The sequence below is a fragment of the Macaca mulatta genome, chromosome 6, assembly GCF_049350105.2.
Source record: "Macaca mulatta isolate MMU2019108-1 chromosome 6, T2T-MMU8v2.0, whole genome shotgun sequence".
Taxonomy (NCBI): Eukaryota; Metazoa; Chordata; class Mammalia; order Primates; family Cercopithecidae; genus Macaca; species Macaca mulatta.
Genome location: NC_133411.1, coordinates 152288636 through 152310254, shown reverse-complemented (window position 1 = coordinate 152310254; position 21619 = coordinate 152288636). Strand labels below are relative to the sequence as shown.

The 21619-nt window shown below is 37.5% G+C and overlaps 2 protein-coding genes across 2 annotated transcripts in view; both read left to right on the top strand.

Annotated features, from left to right (window-relative positions):
- Positions 1-21619, top strand: part of NR3C1 (nuclear receptor subfamily 3 group C member 1) — a 154090-nt gene that overhangs the window by 1826 nt on the left and 130645 nt on the right. The window lies entirely within an intron of this gene.
- The window catches only part of LOC144329569 (uncharacterized), a 330604-nt gene that overhangs the window by 304367 nt on the left and 4618 nt on the right, over positions 1-21619 (top strand). The gene's annotated exons all lie outside the window — the stretch shown is intronic.

Sequence of the window (21619 nt, the reverse complement as noted above, 5' to 3'; positions counted from 1 at the left end):
TAGCCCAATTCCTTTCCATTAAGGCACTGTGGACTCCAAACATCCTCCTTTAAAATGGAAACTAAATCGAGCTACTGTCAGTCATTTGTCCTTTTAGGTGACGTTATATATCAGATCACTTTTCTGCCATTAGAGATAGTTGAAGTTTGAATAGGAAAAAGGAAAGAATGAACATGGGGCAGAGAATGCAATAGTCGGTGGGTTACTCAGTAGGCTGTGGACAGATGGAGAGGATCCTGGCGGGAGGAACCTCTAAAGATAAACTTTCTATGGGAAAATGTTGACAGATTTACCTGAGTCATGGTTTTTCTTACACCTCATAAAAGCGAAGTCTTCCAAGGGCAGCTCCTTGAAATAGTTATAACAAGTAGCCACAGAAGTTGAGTTGCTTAAAGAAAAACATTGAATTCATGGGGAACCGTACGCTTTAATAGCCCCTTTGGCTTACTTTGTTTAAACAAACTCATCCCGAGCATCTCACACTTCACCAATTGTGAGTGTCCCTGCTTTACTTCAGCCTTTTAAAGAGTGCCTTTCCCCTAAATATTTCTGGAAATGCCTAAGGGTGCTGACGTGCAGCCAGAAATAATTCAGTTGTGTCCCCACTATGGCAAGAATCCATGGACCCAGGCTCTGATGTTTCTGTAAAGATGCCCCTCAGGACTAGAAATCTGTCCCCATCCCTGTTGCCACCACAGTCATCACCACCTGGAAATCCTGCAGGACCGACGTTTGTGAATTTGGAATATCTGCTAGATGCCTTACTACCTTGTTATGACCTTATTTCTTTATAACACTTTTTACCTAGTGCCTTACATATTTTAAATGTATAATTCGGTGATTCAGATCACTGGTCCAGTGTCACCTCCCGCTCAGCAAAGTGAGATGAACACACTTGGTGCTACGTTCAGCTAGGCTGGCACTGCAGATGCACCCAGTACCAGCTATTCTAGTGGCTCAGGACAGGGCTTCCTTGCTGGAGATATGCTGAGCCAAGCAAGGCAGTTTTGGTCCCCAATCCTGATAGTTGTACACATATTCTGCTCCTCCACCCCCACCAAGGTTGAAACTCTGCTCCTGTCAGCTTTGCAGCTACCAACACCCCCTCAGGGAGAGTCATCTCTGTTCCCAAACCCATATAAATGTCATTCAAAGCCAGAGGATGTAATTGCTGTAGTAATTGTTATAGTCTGCTCATCCAGGGGCCCCACTGCAAAGCTGTTTAAACCCCAAAGTGTTACTACCTTTTACAGAGTTATTATTCTTCCAAATCACACCCACAGCACCTTTCTCCAAGGCTGCAAAAGTGCCGCTAGGGTGGCTGGGTACAGGCAAGTTTTGATTTCAGTTGGGAAACTACCTGTAACCCCCACTCTCTGCTAACACCAACTTTTCTTTTATTAATTAAAATAAATTAATTATTTTATTTTATTTTATTTTACTTTAAGTTCTGGGATACATGTGCAGAATGTGTCAGTTTGTTACATAGGTTTGCATGCGCGATGGTGGTTTGCTGCACCTATCAACCCATCACCTACGTTTTATTTTGTTTTGTTTTTTAGTTATACTTTATGTTCTAGCGTACATGTGCACAACGTGCAGGTTTGTTACATATGTATAATGTGCCATATTGGTGTGCTGCACCCATTAACTTGTCATTTACATTAGGTATATCTCCTAATTATATCCCTCCCCTCTCCCCACCCCACGACAGGCCCTGGTGTGTGATGTTCCCCTTCCTGTATCCAAGTGTTCTCATTGTTCAGTTCTCACCTATGAGTGAGAACATGAGGCATCATCTAGGTTTTAAGCCCTGCATGCATTAGGTATTTGTCCTGATGCTCTCCCTCCCCTTGCCCCCCAACCCCTGACAGGCCTAGGTGTGTGATGTTCCCCTCCCTGTGTCAACGTGTTCTCATTGTTCAACTCCCACTTATGAGTGAGAACATGCATAACACCAACTTTTCTTATTGGAATTGTAGTGCCAGTTTAGTTCTTCAGAGGAGGCACTTGTTCTTCTCTATAATCTGTTCTCCATTTGCAAACACCCTACTTTCTCAGACATAGGTTTGCAGTGCATTGGTGGGCAGGATTTCAGTCTTTTCTCTGAAAGTTCCTAATCCCTGTTGAAAAATGAATGCACTGGGGAAGGGTGTGGCTCATCTCTGCTCCCCAGAAGCTCCTGAGCCACATTTCTTACCCAGTCCTGGAACCCTGGTGTCCTAAACCATGTCTGAACCTGTACCCTCTTGGCCCCAGAAAGGGACCAAACAGTACATCCCATGAAACCATAAAGAGATCATAACCTTCTCCTCTCTCCTCCAGCATCTCTACATAAACAACATTTATATAGATGACTGAATTCAAGATATGTTTATTTGGTACTGGTTAACTGGAAGTTGCTAAGTAGAATTACTTATAAAGTGGGGATGTGTTTTTAGTGATTGCAGAGAAGGCTCAACACCCCTAAACATGGTGGGAACTTTCTGGGGAGGCAGGCTGTGAAGGACAGGGTGTTAGCATCTTTCCTTAAAATAACATGTGTCTTAGTGTGTTCATGCTGCTACAGTAAAAATACCATAGATTTGGTGACTTAAACAACAACCATTTATTTCTCACAGTTCTGGAGGCTGGGAAGTCCAAGATCAAGGCACTGATAGATTCAGTGTCTGGTAAAGACCTGCATCCTAGTTCATAGCCAGTTGTCTTCTCACTGTGTCCTCACAAGGCTGAAGGGGTGAGAGAGCTCTTCCGTGACTCTTTTATAAGGGCACTAATCCCCTTCGTGGGGCTCCACCTTCATGACCTAATTACTTACAAAGGCCCTACCTCCTAACATGATCATATTGGGGGTTAGGATTTCAGCATATGAATTTTGGGGAGACACAAACATTCAGTCTATATAACAACACGTACTGTGAAACTTTCCTACTCATAAAAGTAATATATCTTCACTGGAGAAAGTAAAAAAGTACAGAAAAATATGTAGAAGAAAATCTACCATCATCTCACATCCAGAGATATCCATGGTAAATATTTTAATACATTTCCTGTGAAGTTATTCAGTAAACTAACAGAGTTTAGAAAACATAATCTAATATAAAAGCATGAAATTCCTAAAGATATATTTAAAATAAAGTTAATATGTATGTGTGTATATGTGTTTATATATATACAAATATATATGCTTATTATTTTATTGTGAGCATTACCCCATATTATTAGAAAACCATGATTTTTTTTTCCTTTTTTTTTTTTTTTTTTGAGATGGAGTCTCACTCTCTCACCCAGGTTGGAGTGCAGTGGTGCAACCTTGGCTTACTGCAACCTCTGCCTCCCAGGCTCAAGCAATTCACCTGCCTCAGCCTCCTGAGTAACTGGGATTACAGGTACCCACCTGTAATTTTTTTTGTATTTTTAGTAGAGAAGGGGTTTCACCATGTTGGCCAAGCTGGTCTCAAACTCCTGGCCTCAGGTGATCTTCCCACCTTGGCCTCCCAAAATGCTGGGATTACAGGCACCACTGCACCAGACAAAAACCCATGATTTTTGATGGCAACATTTCATCTTATGGATGCAATATAATTAATTTAAACGTTCTACTACTAGTTAATATTAAGGTCGTTTCCAATTTTTATTACTGTTACATTGCCTCTCATTTTTTTATAAATATTTGGCTCTTTTTATTTTGGATATATGTAGCTAAAATGCCATCCAGATAGTTTATTCTGATTTAGTGCCCACTGGGTTCTAGGTGCACGACTGCCATAGCAGAGAGAATTGCATACAGTTCAAGTTTACATTTTGTTTTGAGCGGGAGAAACTGAAGACCAAGTTCCTAATATTCTTTGGCCTGAAAAATGGCTACATAACCTTGCCAAATCTCTTAACATTTTCATGCCTTAGTTTCTAATATGGAAAATGAGGATCCTCACCAATTTGTAATTGTAAATTATTACACAAGAATGAGGTATTCATTTAACCATATGATGAGATTGTGTAGCTAAAGTTAATTAATTGGTGCTCAGTGGTCAGACTACTGGCTTTAAATCCTGGATCCATTATTCATTACTTCCTATTGTGTAACCTGGGCAAGTTACTTAACATCTCTTCTCCTTAGTTTCCTCATCTAAAAAATGAATAACAAAAGCACTTACCGTAAGTGAGGATGAGATAAGATGGTGCTATATGTGAGTAGTACACATCTGTTACTATTATTATCATTGTTACTTATTATTAAGCAGTGAATTTAGATTCAATGTGAAATGGTTTAGAAGTCATCAGCTTCCCATTGTGTGTCCTTAAAGCACTGGTGATATGAGTATGTCTCTATCACGCAGTTATAACTTTAATCAAAATATGAAAGTAATTTTAATCAAAATGCCAAGTCAAATTAGTAAAGTCAGCCTCTTCAAAACGTGTGCCCCAAAGTAATAAGGTCTGCAGGGTATGCCTCAGGGACATTTGGTGGGGAGTGGGTGGTAGTCAGAATGGTGAAAACAGTGGGAACTTTTAGGGTCCCCACTCACATTGCTTTGCTTTTATGGCAAATATTGTTAGCTGATGAACAAAATCATTTCCTTTTCTTGGACTCACAGCTAGACCTAACTTCCCAAGTCCTGTACAGTTAAATGTTACCATACAATTACAATGGGGCCATATGGTGTCTTTCCCAACCACCCAAGCCTGCCATTGCAGTGTGAAAGCAGCCATAGGCAATACTTAAACAAAGGGATTCGTTGTGTTCCAATAAAATGTTACCAAACTTTCCTAGTTTGCCAACCCCTGAACTAGAGCATGGTGAGGCAAGAGAGAATTGCAGAACGTGGCTGGAAAGGCAGAAGGAGTCAGGGAGGAAAGACCTTGTGGAACTCTAGCACAGAGTTTGGATTTTATCCTAAAAGCAGAAAGGAAGCCTTTGACAGGTTTTAGAAAAGGGTATGACCTGAAATATAGAAGCTCAGTCTTCAGCAGATCAGTATTTCAGCTTTCACTCACCATATGAACCATTGATCCCATTTTGTTACTTCTTCCATAGAATCTCCTCTTAAGGAAATTTAAAGCAAGCTTCTGACTGAGATGGCATTTTCAGGGAAAGACCAGGAGGCAGACCCCAAGGGGCTTCACAAGATGGCATTTTTGTGGCCTTGGTGGATTTGCCATGACCGTGGCTTGGCAGGATCAGAAACCTGAATCTGTCAGCCCACCTTCCGTCTTTTCCGTCTTTACACTTTATAGTGTATACAGTGTAAAGACGTCTTACACTTTATAGAATTACACTAAGTAATTCTTTATAGGAAATTACACTAAGTGTAGGTGATTAACGTATTAAGAATTACACTAAGAATTACACTAAGTTTAGGTGATTAATGTATTAAGTCAAAATGCCCAATTTAGTAATTTTTAATGAAAAACATAATTGCCACATGTGAGAAGCCCATTCTATTTTCATAGACATACTAATATTAGAATAACAATGACCATAATGGTTAGCATTTATTAACAATAACATCGTGCCAGGCACGGTGTCAAGCATTTTCCATGATGACCTCACAAGTCTATCGGTAGGAATTGTGGTTAAAACCCTCTTATAGATAAAGTCAGAGGTTTTAAACTTGTAAGATCACAATGCTAGTGAATGGTAGAGATGAGAGTTGAACCCACATAATGTAAACTAGAGTGTGGATACCTAACCACTAAGACAGTGTCTCATAGAAGACGTGTTCAGAGGTTGCCAGTGAACATTGAATCCATGGGGGAAAGGAAGGCAGGCAAATCTGCTTTTAATGTTATCAGGTTAATGTGGCCTGATGCAGCCATCTTGCAGAAGAACGGTATTGCTAGCAGGTCCTCCATGTTTGCTTATAACACTGGCTATGGCCTTCCCACTAGGATAGGAATTCCCAAATCCTATAATTTCCTAGATGGTGCTGGAAGAGGCATTGCTGAGGTTTGTTTTGCCAACTAGCTTTCCCCTCTTCTTCTTGCCTTATTTGTCATTCTGTCCGTTAAGATGACTTTTCATCCATTTTACATGAATTTCATAATTAACCTCTGAGGGTAATTCCCCCAGTCCACCCTACTATCAGGGCAGTCCCCAATATGACTAATCATTCCCAAATACTAAGACCACAGACTGCTTCAGAATCTTTATTTATATCTTTACTATTAAAAAACGATGCTATCATTTCCTGAAATCTCAAAAAAAAAAAAATACTAAGCTATATCTGGAGTGAAATGGTCGGTAAGAACACAGTTTGTCACACAAAATAATGAAAATGCTAACTTCTTACTTATAGTGCAGACCAGGGTCCTTCCTCTAGAATTAGAAATATTAGGCTTTCCTTAGATGTGATGGGGAGTTCATTGGGGCTAGTATTTCAGCTTTTGAACTCTTCAAAAGGAACAGAAATGAAAAAAAAAAGACCTGCTTTAATAACAAGATTAAGTCTATATGATTTATGGACTTATGATATGAGCGAATCTGACATCCACTCACATGGGTGGTCCTCCCAAGGGATAAACTTCGTAAAAACACATTTAAGGAAAAGGGAGCAGATACTGTTGGTGGACTCTTCACCAGGAAACACACTGAAGGTTGCAGTAGCACATCAGAGCCTCACAGGTCGGCATCAGTCAAACAGCTGTTCCATGCACCAAAAGAATTCGTACATATTTCAAAATGACTAATTTGTACCTATGAGACAGGATTTGACCCACTAATTATTGTACTGTAACGTTTTAATAAAAATTGTTTTTTCAAAGTGATGCTTTGATGAGCAGATGAATTATCATGTGGGCGTTTAAAAATTAGTCAAAGGAGTCTTGACAACTAAGTCCTTTAAACGTGGCCTTCCCTTGGCCTCTGCCTACTCCTGATCATAATCTGAATAAACTTTAACTTTTTGACTAGAATGTAAAACATGTGTTTTTATAAAACAAATATTAATGGCATAACTCTTGTGCTTTATTATTTTAGCTGATTTGTATCAATGTATCAACATTCTAAAGAAAATAGGAAGCATATGTTGGTTAATAATTTTTATTACTATTGACATGTAATTCACATGACATAAACTTAACCATTTTTAAAAGTACAAATCAATGAGTTTGAGTATGTTCTTAATTTTGTACAACCATCCCCGCTATCAAATTTCAAAGCATATCCATGACACCAACAATAAACTCTGGTTCTATTAGTAGTCACTCGCAATTCCCTTCTCCCTAGCCCCCTGGCGACCACTAATTAATTACCCTTCTGTCTCTATGGATTTGCCTACCGTGAACATTCCATATAAATGGAATCACACAATAGGCAGTCTTTTCTGTCTGGCACCTTCCACTTAACATAATGTATTAAAAGTTTCTCCATGTTGTAGCATGCCTCAATCCACACTTCGTTTCTTGTTATGGCTGAATAACATTTTGTCCTATGAATCTACCACATTTGTTTATCCACTCATGAGCTGATCATTTAGGCTGTTGCCATTTATTAGCTATTATGAATAATGTTGTTATGAATGTTCATGTAAAAGCTTTAGGATAGACATGTTATTTCTCCTAGGTAAAGTCCTAGGAGTTGAATTGCTGGGTCATATAGTAATTCTATGTTTACCTTTTTGAGAAAACTGCCAATATGTTTTCCACAGTGTCTGAACCATTTTATAATCTCGCTGGCAATGTATGAGAGTTCCACTTTGTCCACATCTTCACCAACATTTATTTTCCTTTTTTAAAAAAATAATTATTGCTGTCCTAGTGGGTATTAAGTGATATCTCCTGTATTTTCAATTTGCATTTCTATAATGAATAATGCCATTGTGCATCTTTTATGTGCTTATTGGCTACTTGTACATCTTCTTTAGAGAACTATCAGGTAATGTAGCTTTTTTTGAAATATTGGTTGTCTTTTTATTGTTGAAATATAAAAGTTCTTTATAGATTCTAGATCTAGACCTTTATTGGATATATGACTTGCAAATTTCTGTGTGTTGTCTACCATTTCTACCATTCTGTGTGTTGTCTTTTTATTTTCTTTATAATGTCTTTTGAAGCAGAATAATTTTTCATTTTGATGAAGTCCAGTTTGACTATTTTTTTCTTGTGCTTTTGGTATCATAACTAACAAACCATTGACTAATCCGAGATTCTGATGTATGTACATGCTAAGTTTTACAATTTTAGCTTTTACATTTAAGTTTTTAATCCATTTTGAGTTAATTTTTTTAAACATTCTTTTGCATGTAGTTATCCAGTTGTCCCAGCGCCATTTGTTGAAAAGGTGATTCTCTCCTCGTTGAATAGTCTTGGTATTCTTGTAAAAAATCAGTTGACTATAGGCATATGGGTTTCTGGACTCTCAATTCTACCCCACTGATTGAAATGCCTATCCTTATGCCGGTACTACACTGTCTTGATTACTGTAGCTTTGTAGTATGTAAGTAGTAGTAGATTTTGTGAGTCCTCGAACTTTGCCTTTTTTAATAGATTGTTTTGCTATTTTGAGTGAAGTATTTTTTTTAAATATCAAGTTAAAAATGAAGCTGCCATTCTCTAAAGGAGGGCGATTTCAGAAAGGCACCGAGATCTGTGCTTGGTATGTAGTAGGTGCTTTTGAAAATGTTTGTTGCATGGAATGAATTGATTTCATCTCTATTCTAACCCTCAATGCCATGTTAATTTCCCCTTTGGAGTCTTTCATCTCTCCCTTCTCTTTTCTAAGAAAATCAGTAACTCTGTCATTCATATATTGTACACACATGTATCTTTATTTGTTTATGTGTCTGTTTTCCACTAATTAGACTATAATGCCATATAAGACTAGAATTACATCTAATTCATTGCTGGGTCCCAAAGCCATGTCTTAAGACCATAAATGCATAGGGTTTTTTTCTTTTCAAAAATTTTTATTTTTAATTATTATGGATACATAAGAGTTATAGATACTTACAGGGTACATGTGATATTTTGATATAAGCATACATCATATAATGATCAAATCAGGGTAACTGGGATATCCACCACCTCAAACATTTGTCATGTATTTGTGTTAGAAACATTGCAATTCCACTCTTAGTTATTTTGAAATATACGATAAATTATTGTTAACTATAGTCACCTTGTTGTGCTACTGAACACTAGATCTTATTCCTCATATCTAACTGCATTTTTGTATCCATTAAACATCCCCTCTTTATCTCCCCTCCCCACTACCCTTCCCAGACCCTGGTAACCATCATTCTATTATTTCTCTCTCTGAATTTCCACATATGAGCAAGAAATGTGGTATTTGTCTTTCTGTGCCTGGCTTATTTCTCTTGACATAATGTCCTCCAGTTCCATCCATATTGATGAAAGAGGCAGACTTTCATTCTTTTTTATGGCTGAATAACATTTCATTGTGTATATGCACAACATTTTCTTTATTCATCTGTTGGTAGACACTTAGGTTGATTCCATATCTTGGCTATTATGAATAGTGCTGCAGTAAACATGGGAGTGCAGATATCTCTTTGATATACTGATTTTCTTTCTTTTGGATATATATCCAGCAGTGGGATTGCTAGATAATACGGTAGCTCTATTTTGTTGTTGTTGTTGTTGTTGTTTGGGTTTTTTTTTTTTTTTTAAAGAAGCTTCATACTGTTCTCCATAGTAGCTGCACTAATTTACATTCCCACCAACAGTGTATGAGGGTTCCCCTTTCTCCACATTTTTGAGAGCATCCATAATTCCCTGTCTTTTTGATAAAAGCGATTTTCACCAGGATGAGATGGTATCTCACTGTGGTTTAGACCTATACTTCTCTGATGATTAAGGATGTTGAGTATTTTTGGCCATTTGTATGTCATTTATTCAGATCTTTTGACAATTTTTAAATCAAATTATTTTTTCCTATTGAGTTGTTTAAGCCCCTTATATATTCTGTTTATTAATCCCTTATCAGATAGGTAGCTTCCAGATATTTTATTCCATTCTGTGAGTTGTGTCTTCACTTTATTGATGACTTCCTTTGCTGTGCAGAAGCCTTTTAGCTTGAGGTGATCTCATTTGTCCATTTTTGCATGGTTGACTGTGCTTTTGATGTCTTACTCAAAAAATCTGGCTGTGACTGCGTTCCATACTCTGCAATGACATGTAACTTCCAGCAAGTCCATATTATACCTAAAGCCTACTTCAGCGTGTCCATAAAAGCAAGTAAGAATAAAAAGTAAGAGCAACAACTCATATTTATTTATTTGCTGCTTATTATGTGCCAGGCTGTATCCTTTTTTTTTTTTTTTTTTAGATAGAGTCTCACTCTGTCACCCAGGCTGGAGTGCAGTGGTGCAAGGTTGGCTCACTGCAACTTCCCCTCCTGGGGTCAAGTGATTATCCTGCCTCAGCCTCCCTGGCTGAAATTACAGGCACGTGCCACCACCCCTGGCTAATTTTTTTGTATTTTTAGTAGAGATGGGGTTTTGCTATGTTGGCCAGGCTGGTCTCCAACTCCAGACCTCAAGTGATCCACCCACCTCAGCCTCCCAAAGTGCTGGGATTGCAGGTGTGAGCCACCATGCCCATGTGCCAGGCTATGTTCTAAGTGCTCTACCCATGAGAACTCACTTAGTCCTTGTAACAGTCCTGTGAGGTAGGTACTATTGTTTCTCCCCATTTTACAGGGAAGGAATCTGAGGCACACAGAGGTTAAGGAGTTTAGCAAGGTCACTGTAGCTAACAAGTGGCAGAACCAGATTCAAACCCAGAGCCCACACTCTTAATCACTATGTTGCTTCTAGAAGAAAGAAAATAATGGATGAAGGATAGTAAAAACATGCAAGCCCTTCTGAGCCCCCTGTTGTTGGCCCCACTTCAGCAGCAGTGTTAGCAAGACTATGGGAACTCAAAGGTGACACTTAGCGCTCTCCTCCAGAGGCTGCAGGAGCCACCATTGGATAGCTAGCCATTTGTATCCCTGTGATGGCGGAGACAAGCTCACACTGTTGCAGGTTTCTCTACTCTGGAAAAGACTCCCAAACTAGGGTTAATCAAGTCTCTTTTTTGGTGAATTTCATTAAAATTACCACATAAAAAAAGAGTTTGTCCTGAATTATACATATAGGAGAAAAATGATAAAATAAAATAATTTCCATTATCTTTGTAGCAAAAAAAAGTTTGAATGATTCTACCAGGTTCTCTGAAGGACTTTGTTTTCAAAGGAGATGTTAAAATGTGTAAAATATCCAAAGGATACACTTTTGCAGCTGAATTTAGGATCTTAAGAAACATCGTTTTACTATGTTTCCCAATGACTGTTGAAAAGAAGCAGTGACTGGGTTACATCTAGGGCAGGGTTTCTCAGCCTCGGCACTATTGACATTTTGGGCTGAGTAATTCTTTGTTGTAGGGGGCTGTGCTATGCAATGCAGGATGGTTAGCAGGATCCCTGGCCTCTACCCACTAGATGCCAATAAGATTCTCCCTTTCCATCTATGACAACCAAAAATGTCTCCAGGAATTTCCAAATATTCCCTAAGGCCAAAATCACCCAGTTAAAAACTAGTGGTCTAGGGAAGACCATTATAATTAATAGCATGTCTATGATCTCCCCAAGGTATTGCATGGAATGCCACTTTTCTTTTATCATAGTACTTCAAATACTTGTGTGTTACTGAAAACATTTATAAACAAAATATATTTGATAGCAGGATATAAATATGCCTGTGTCCTTGGAAGAGAAAGAGGGGACAAGAGAACAGGTATGACAGCATGTTGTTGGTGAAAATAAATTGGTAATATAGATTGAATATCCCTTATCTGAAATGCTTTGGACAGGAAGAGTTTCAGATTTCAGATATTTTCAGATTTTGAAATATTTGCAGAAATACATACAGGTAGAGCATCCGTAATCCAAAAATCCAAAATCTGAAATGCTCCAATGAGCATTTCCTTTGAGCATCATGATAGCTCTCAAAACGTTTTGGATTTTGGAGCATTTCCGATTTCAGAATTTGGGATTAGGGATATTTGATCTACAGTAATGCCAAATACTGCACTAAAATTAGCAAACGTAATCTCATTGAATTGTCAAAACAGCCTTAAGAGGAAACCCGATCATTATGCCTACTTAGTAGATGAGGAAACAGAGGTAACTAGGTCAAGGTCACACAACTTGGAGTATCAGTCTGGATTCTTTCTAGTTCTGCCCTCGTCCAAGCTAGTTCTGTTAACACTATTCTTCCTTTCAGCATAATCTTTGTCATCACTGGAGCTTATATCTACCTGCCTGCCACCCAGCACCAACCGTTCACCCTTTAAGTCTCATCCTGCCTCCTCCAGGAGCCTTCCCTCACCCCTGCCTTCACCTTCTGACCTGTGCTCCCTTCACACCCTGTGCCCTCTTAACTGGGAAAGCCCTGAGGGCAGGGACCATACCTTATTTACCTCTATCTCCAGCTTCCTGCACAGAGGCATTCAGCAGATGACCAGTAAATATGGGCTGTCTAATAAAAAAACTTTGCAGCTAGAGATAATGAAAGACACAATTACTTCTGTGTGGGTTGAGGAAGAAGGGAAGGGAAAGTCCAGATACCTAAGCAGAGAAAGGCAAACAGTCCAAAAGGGGAAAAGTAACTTACCCAAATCATGCAGTTGAGGGCAGGAATGGGGACAAAGCCAAAACCAAAACCCAGCCCCTCGTGCCCAGCCCAGTGCTTTGTCTGCTATGTTATACTAACTGTGATCATGAAATTAAAGGGTTTTTGATGGCACTGATACAAGTAAATAAATGGCTTTATGAGTTAACACATGACAAGCAATAAACTCATAAAACGTAAATATTGACATCTGAGGATTATATATCACTATGTTTAGTGTGTGGAGAACCCAACTAGGAATTAGGAAAGCTTGCACGTTCAGTTTAGTTTCTTGGCAAATCAATGAGACTTCAAACAAATCATTTCATTTCTCTGTGCTTTTGTTTCTTTTGGCTGTAGTATTTTGCTGGTTAAAGAGCACGTGATCAATGTCTGTGCTTTTAAATGTCTGTCTGTATTTGAGCATGCTCAGCTGGATGTGGAAAATCTATGGTTCTCTTGGGTTTCATAAGGATCAAATCCCACAGTGATATGTAAACTTGTGTGGTTTATAGAATTATAGGACCTCAAAGCCGGGAGAGTCCTGATAAATCATATAGTGAAAATTTCCAGCCAGTGCCTGGATTTATTTTACAGAATCTTTCTTTTATTGGACAGGTGCTCACTTCACAATCCATGATGTAAGGAGAAAAGGGGCTTAGTTTGAAGGAAGTTAGCATAGTGTGTGTGCGTGTCCTTTCTGCTTGGGGTATGCCTACAGGGCTATCTCACTTTCTGAAAGTGTAATAATAACAAAATTACTTTACCGTGCATTAATTAAATGTCAGAGACCATGCTAAATGCTTTACAGAGAGTATCTTATTTAATCTGTATAAGAACCTCATGAGGCAGGTAATATTATTAAGCTTACTTTTCAGGTAAGGAAACTAACATTCAGAAAAGTTAAGTAACTTGCTAAAGACATGTGTCTACTAGGAGGTAGAGTCTCAAGTCTATTTCAAGCTCCAGATTGAGCTGGAGCTATTAATAAGTAAATAAATGTCTATTGAATCCAACTAATGACATCCCACCCCATATTCCCCTGCCACTGATGAGAGAGAGAAGTATAAAGTTTATGTAAATAAGACAGAAGCAATGTTTTATAAGCGTTGTGGATTTAATTCCACTAAGGGATTGATTTTTCATCTTAATGGAGCTTTTTCTTCAGCTATCAAGTTTCAGTTTTAAGGCAAATGCTAAGAAGATATTAAAATATTTTAATACATAATTCCACTAGATCATATTTACAGGTACTGTTAATATATTACCAAGTCTACTATAAATAAAATGATAAAACAAAAGGCTGGATCAATATGGAAAGTAGGCCCTAAAGAAAAACTACATAAGACATTTCTCTTAGAAGATTACCAGGTTTTTCTCTCTCTCTCTCTCTCTCTTTTTAAACACAGCCTAAAATAGAAAAGCAATGAATGTATTAATTAAAAAAATGAAAACCTGAGGCAGATGTAACCAGAATAGGTGAATTAACTGAAGATTGATATTCTTATTTATGTTTGTGTATTTTAAATAAAGAAGGAGTTTGACCATCTCATCTAGTTAATCATTAAAAGGAAACTCGAGCCAAACTTGTGAAGCAGGTAAAGTTTATTTTTAGACATTCAACTGGCTTCTCTTTTGGGCTCCCCTTTTCTTTTGGGGTCATCCTCCAGGTCTGGTAACCTTAACCTCCCGCTCTCTTCCAGAAGGAGCAACACCCCCATGTTTTAGACGTTTACTTCTGAGGTCAGGATCCTTTCTGATGCAAGTGTTAGCTAACTCCAGCTGGCTGAAGAGGAAGGAGGAGGAAGAGAAGGAGGGGGAATAATGTATTGAAGTGTGTAATAGTCAAGTCTAGGAGGAGTCCTAACCTCAGGATCGAGACATTCAAATTATATAATTGGGAATCTTTTCCAGATCTCTTTGCTTTTTTTTTTTAAAAAAAAACCTCAATTCAATGGAGTCTCTAAGTAGTAGACCACAGCTGCTCCAAGCTTGCATCGTATCAGCTTAGCTATTCCTGTTCAGAAACAAGGCAAGTTTCCAAGTAGTCCCAGAAAGCCAAGAATTAAGGCTTATGTGTCCTCATCATGTGCCCATCTCTGATATTACCAGACCTGGCTCATGCAGAGTTACAGATGGGTTAATACCACCATAAGCGCATGGACCAAAGTTAGGGAAAGGATAGTTTTCCAAAGGAAATGTTAGTTCCTAGTATCATATGTGGAGAGTGGATGCTTGGCAAGCAAAACAATACCTATCTACCATGTGGCCACAACACAGCAGATCAGGGTCCCTGGTAGGACGGAGGCAGTCATCAAGCATTATGGTATCCCTAAATAATCCCTTCCCAGTTCATATGTAAACCAATCCTCTTAAATTGTTCATGCATTTAACATAAGGATGGATTCACCAAAACTGTATCAATAGCAAAACATGAGGGGTCTCCAGGTTGTAGCCTGTCCTGAGTAGCCATCCATGACTCCTGCACTAATTGATTTTTTCTAGAATGTCTAAAGGAAGATGAAAGTAGAAAATGAACTGATAGTGGACAAGCATTTTTAAAATACACCCAATAATGTGGCACTTTTTGGTGCTTGGTAATTGTTGCAAATCATATTTGCCTGAGAAATTTCAATTCTATAATAATTGTACAATAGTGCAAAGATCTAGATGCAAGAATATTCATTGCGGCATGTCTTGCAATAGTGAAAAATTGAAAACAATTTAAATATACTTCAATAAGGAAAAGGTTAAAACAACGGTATACTATGCTACTATTACCTGAAAATATTGAAAAGATAAAAAGATGTCCAATAACATTTGATGAATAAAGGTTGAAAAAAACATGTAGTAAAATCTCATTTTTGTTTTTAAAAAACATATATGCATTCATGCATCCATGCGTAGACAAAAAGCGTTTGAAAATATACAATAAATTATAGTTAATCACATTTACCTTAAGGTACTGCAGAACATCAGAACTCATTCCTCTTATTTAGCTGTAATTTTGTAATTGTTAACTAATCTCTCCCCATCCCCTTCCCCCTGCCCTTCCCAGCCTCTGATAGTCACAATTCTACTTTCTATTTCACATAATAAAAGTTTTTGAAGAGGGGAAAAATGGGGTGGGGGATCTGGAATATACGTAAAAACTCAAAATTAGTTACATCTTTGCTGCCATCAAAATACAAAAAGAAAAAAATAGTTAAATCTGCAAAATGGGATTGTGTGAGGAAGTTTTTACCTTTATACATTTCTACCTTCTGTATGTTTGGATTTTTACAATAAGTATGAGTTATTTTCTAGCATCTTTTTAAGTTTTTTTTTTAACAGAAGTAATATCTAAAGTTATTTTTCATCCTTGTAATGCCATTTACACAAAGATAACGATTTTTCTTGGACGGCCCCAATCTCTCTTCTGTAAGATCTTTCCCCAATTGTCATATCCATAACTCATACCTCCTCACCCTTCACTGCTCTCCATTTTCTCTATAAAGTGAGCCTAGTCAGTACTTGTAGGCTTGTTAAGCATTACTTCTAATTAAAAAGACTAACTTGTAAAGCAAATGTGGAAATGTACTAATATAGCATCAGGCACAAAATAGCCATTCAATAACCAAACTATTTAATTCCTTTTTTTTTCACACTTCATCCTTTCCCTAATTCCAGAAAGAACTTGAACTGGGTCATAACAAAGACAAATTTAGACAGATAGATAAAGATATCTCATAGGTAGAAATAAACTTGAGTAATTATAAACTAATCACAGGAGGCTCTGTTGGTCTGATCAACAGAAACATGTGCGATAAAATCACAGAGAGGTAAAATAGAAAATGAAAATCAGGATCAAGGAAAGGGAAATAAAAATATGCTGGACATCATTCAATAACTATTTGCTGATGGTAATTATAGGGATGGAAAACCCATCAGGCCTACGGAGCTAAAATTAATCAGCAAGTATTCACAGAGTGCCTACTGCTTCTATTACTGGTTCTGGCTTCCTGCCTGCCCAGTGCAGAGGCTGGAGACATTTGCGTGACATTCAGTTTGTCAAGATAGAAGGAGCAAAATAAGCAGACAGAGGCTCACTGCAGCCGCCTATACCCATAATATTGTTGGAATCATAGTCAAGTGAGACAAACTCCTTCAGTGGAAGACGATAAAACTAGCTTAAAAGTTGTAAACATCACTTCATCACCCAAAAAAGGCCCAATTAAGTGGAGATACTATTTCTGCAAAGCAATCGTCAATTCATTTGTGTAACATTTGAAATTTCAAAGTACAAACCCACATTCTATTAAAGGCAGGAAGTGAAACCAATAAAACTTGTAACAACTATACTTAATTTTCAGGGTTCTTTCCATTGCTGACAAACATTTTAAGTCATGTCTAATTCTCTTAAAATGTACAATATGATGTTTATGTCACTGTTAATATTTTGATAAAGAGCTATTGTCATGGACATCTGGGTTTTTTTCTGCATGCCCAGAAATTCCTTTTCTCCTATTTAAATTTAAAATCTCCAATTATTTGGAGAAGCACCTCCTCTTCTCTCTCTTTCATTTGTACCTCACTCTTAGGTGTCAGTGGTGGTCACCTGAGCTAGGCTTTGCCCATCAGAGTACACATTCCTGACATCCCTTGGTCACAGTTATTGGTCCAGGGATAAGCATTTGAACCAACTGGACCAGTGAAACCCCTCCCAGGAACAACTACTAAAATTATGGGGAAAGAAAAGAACTCTCTTTCCACTAAAGTTACTAACGTGGCAGGATGTTTTAAGTCCAGGTGCCACAGGCCACCAGGTAGAGGTGGAGATAACCTTTCCAGAAAAACAAAACAAAACAAAACAGGAAAATGAAGCTAAGGGATAAAATTTAAGCCCTTTTGACTTCATTTGAGCCCCTGAATCCAGCCATGCCTGAAATTAAACTTCCTCTGGACTTTTCAGTGAATCAAAAAACTCTGTTTTTGTTTTAAGAGTTGCGTTTCTTATAAATGCACCAAAAAATGACCTAATGAATGTTGACTACAAGCTTCCATTAGAAGTATTATCTCCAAGAGAAAACAAAAAACAAATAACTTGAAGGAAACCCTTCCTAATTCAAGTCAGTCCTGCTCACCTCTAGGAAACCCTCCCCAACACCATCTCCATATCCACACCCACTTCCCTGATCTTAAACACCAGATGACTTCTTGAAGCTTATATAGTGCCTTATGCATCTATCACATTTCTGTAAGTCTGCATTGTTCTATAATGACTTGTAATCGTATCTATCTCCATTTCCTCCAGAGAAGAGATTTGATCATTTTTATATCCCTGTAGCCTTATACTGGGGCCTAACATATAATAGTTGCTATTTTGTTGAAGGAATTCTCTTTTGTTGAAGGAATTCTCTTTTGTTGAAGGAATGAATGAATAGGAGAGAATATTAATTAAGAAAGTCTCTTCTATTAATAAACATTCCCCGATTGATTGAAACCATGCATAAAATAGCTAATTATCAGAAGACCAAGGTAAACAACATCTCCAAACTGAATCCTCAAAGTGTTAGTCATTGGAAGCTGCATAGCTGAGAATTCTTCTTCTGGTCATTAGGGTTGAAAGGGTGGGTGAATGTGGAGACATGATTCTTTCTTTTCCAAAACATTTACTATTTTTTAAGCTCCATAAAATGTAATAACTTCTCTTGAAAAATGTTAAAACCCAAACAAAAAACCTGTAATGTGGAATACAGATTGTATGTTATAATGGAGGAAGCAGGGAAAGTGGGAAAACCGTGGTTGCCAGAAGTTTGCTGACAACTAATAGGCAAGACAATAGGGTGGCTTTCTGTAGGGTCCTTCTTTATGGCATAGCAAAGAAAAACCAGGAATGAAGTAGTGAGAAGCATGAAAGGGGGCAGCAATATATGTGTAACACAGGGTGATTCAGTGTGAGAGTTTTATAATTAAAATCGCCAAATGCGAGAAAAAAATCTACTATAAATTGGAATAGGCTCAAGGCATGGAGATGAACAAATAACCCCTCCATGTGGGCAAAAATCAATGAAATTCCTAGATGAGTAGCTTAGTATGTGAGTTCCAGCTGCAACATGTTATTGGTATTTGCAGCTTCCTCTCCCCACCTGCACTTTGAGGCAATTCGACATTTAAATAACAATCCAGCCTAACTTTCTCCATCTGCTATAAAGATATTTACCTTTATCTATCCTAGAACTGCCAACATGTCCTACTTCCTACTACATCCCTCCCTGACTCCTTTTCTCTGGTGCAGCTTTCTATGCACTCAACTGAGCCTGCTTAAGTCCATCTCTTCCATAGAGCTGCTGGATGACTGCTTGCTTACCTTTGGCCTCCAAAATACCTCTCCTGTCCAACCATAGCTCCCCAGCTTCCCCGCCATTGCAACCAATACAAACTTTGTCATCTTTCCTTGGACCAATGTGCGTGTCTCCTCACTGCTCTCCCTGCTTTCTCCCTTAGCCCCTACAACTCATACTCCATATCGCAAGCAGAATGAGCTTTTCAAATAGTAAATTATATTATGTCCATTAGTGTGTTAGTAAATGTTTAACAGCTGTCTGAGGGGAACAGAGTATCTATGTGTTTATTATAATTTTTACATATATATATATCACATAATTTACAAAAAGAAAAGATATAACACTTTTAAATAGTGAATTCTATATGGCCACATGATTTTCACAAAACCGTTTCAGTGATTTTGGCAGAATACTTGTGTCCATAGCTAACCTACAGCTGAAATTCAATGATGTTTGGCAAAATCAGACCACAAATAAATATCTGATTAATATTCAATCAGCAAAGAAGTCATTCATGGTACCGAAGTCCCAACATGAATGTTGGTTGATATTTTTACATTAATGAGTGAGATAAAAGTGAAGCAACAAAAATGGATGTTGGAACTAAACTCATTCATTAATGACAGGAGCGACTTCTTTTGCTGATAATAGTTTTCAAGTACTGGAAAAATATTTCCTCAAGTTTTTGTGTTCAAGAACTAAGGCACTTTTAAGTTCAATCTTCATTATTAAAAGTTCTTCTATTGTGTCAGTCTAGACAATCAACAAATTAAGCTCTGGTTTGTCATGTTTCCCAATTTCTATAGTATAGGTACTCCACCATGGTTGATTTCAAACTACCAAAATAACATTTCTGAATGCAGCATTAGGAAGGGATACACTGCATCATACCATTGTACGGTATGTTCCTATACGGAACAGATATAAATAACTTTAAGAGCACAGATAATAGTAAAACGGAGTAAAATAATTAGGCAGTGAAGTTTTCAGCATTTATTTTTGTTGTTAAAATATTTGATTGTAAGTTTATAAATAATTTGGTTTTTAATGACTGTGATTAACAACCGACTTACAAAATCTCTGAAAATTTAACAGTGCTTGCAAGCTGGTACAACTGGTTCCGGTGCACTTCCGAATTATCACTCCCCTGCCTAAAATTCCAGACTGCCCATTGCACTGATTACCTGGGAAATAAGTGAAAATAGGCAATGATAATTTTCATTTTTGTTGTGGTGAAGTGATAATGCAAAAATTCTATAAGCCCCTCTAAGTTTTCCAAATAAAGCTTAGTGTTTAAAAACTTTTGAACACATGATCCCATGTGAGGCCTACATTATTTCCTGTGAGATAGGTGGAGTAGATATCATTATCCTTCCTTTACAGATTGAAAAATGAGGCTGAGAAAAATTAAATGCCTACCCCAGGTTCATTCAAGTAAGTAAATGACAGAATAGGGTCTAAAAACCAGGTATTGTATTGAAAATTCAACAAGAGGATAGAGAAAATTTAATTAACAAATACTCTCTCAAAACAATTTTTTTTCAATGGTAACAAACATCCTTTGTAACACTTTGGAGTTGGATATGAAGTATCTTCTTATCTTGTTAAGGGATCCCTATACCAAGAATGTTTTCATCTTAACCCCACTATTTCTAAGTTAGCTTAAAACAAAACAAAACAAAACACAAACAAAACCAAAACCTTGTGCTCTAATAAATAAGAAGATATAAGAACCAAAATGGAAATGTAGGTTCTCAAATGAGCTGAAAGATTCCACATAGCAGTGGGGCAGATTGAAACACTCTTTACCAAAGGAACATGGGACAGAAAAGGAGATTAAATCAGAAAAGGAAGAAAGCTAATGACATATGGGGAGCCACAAATGCCACAAATGAAAAACAAAGTACGTAATACTTGTCGCAATTATTCAGTGTGCTTGCTCTAGTGCCTCCAAACATTAAAAATATTGAGTTCCTGCTTATGGCAACATTTATCTCATTTATCTGCTGATGTCTGCCTCATCCTTGAATCAGGTATTGCTTAAACTAAGTTCTGCCAGCATAAAGAATAAAGTCAACCAGGACACCCATAGGGCATTTCATGCATATGAGCACAGATTGTGATATTTTAGGCTGGTTATGATGAAATCATTGAAAGCATCATGGAAAACATCAAAACAGCAGGGAAGCTAGTAACAATTTAGCATTTCCCAGTCCAGGCGGGAATGTTAATTCTAATTACAAAAAGGAATACCAAAGTGGAGTTGATTATGATTAAGAACTTGCTGTACTAGTGTGAATTGTTTATAATAGGCATGTCTGGCATAAAATACAAATATTGAAGCAGACAGAGATGGGTCATTCAAAGCTCAGCTGGGTTCCCTTGAACCTCTTACCTTATAAAGTTAAATAGGAATAGAAGTATTTTCCAAAGTCAAGATATTATTTTAAAGAGACAAATAATAGCTATGATAGCTGCAGGAATAATTTTTTAAAGTAAGTTCTAACCACCAATAAAAGCTGTTTGGGCTTAAAATTAACATGTTCAAAATTATTAATACATATACACAATACATGTATACATGATTCCAATTTATATTTAACATCAAACATTTAAAGTGGGAGAGTACAGAAAAAAAGAATAAATGGAAACTGAAGCCATGACAAAGAATCACGGACT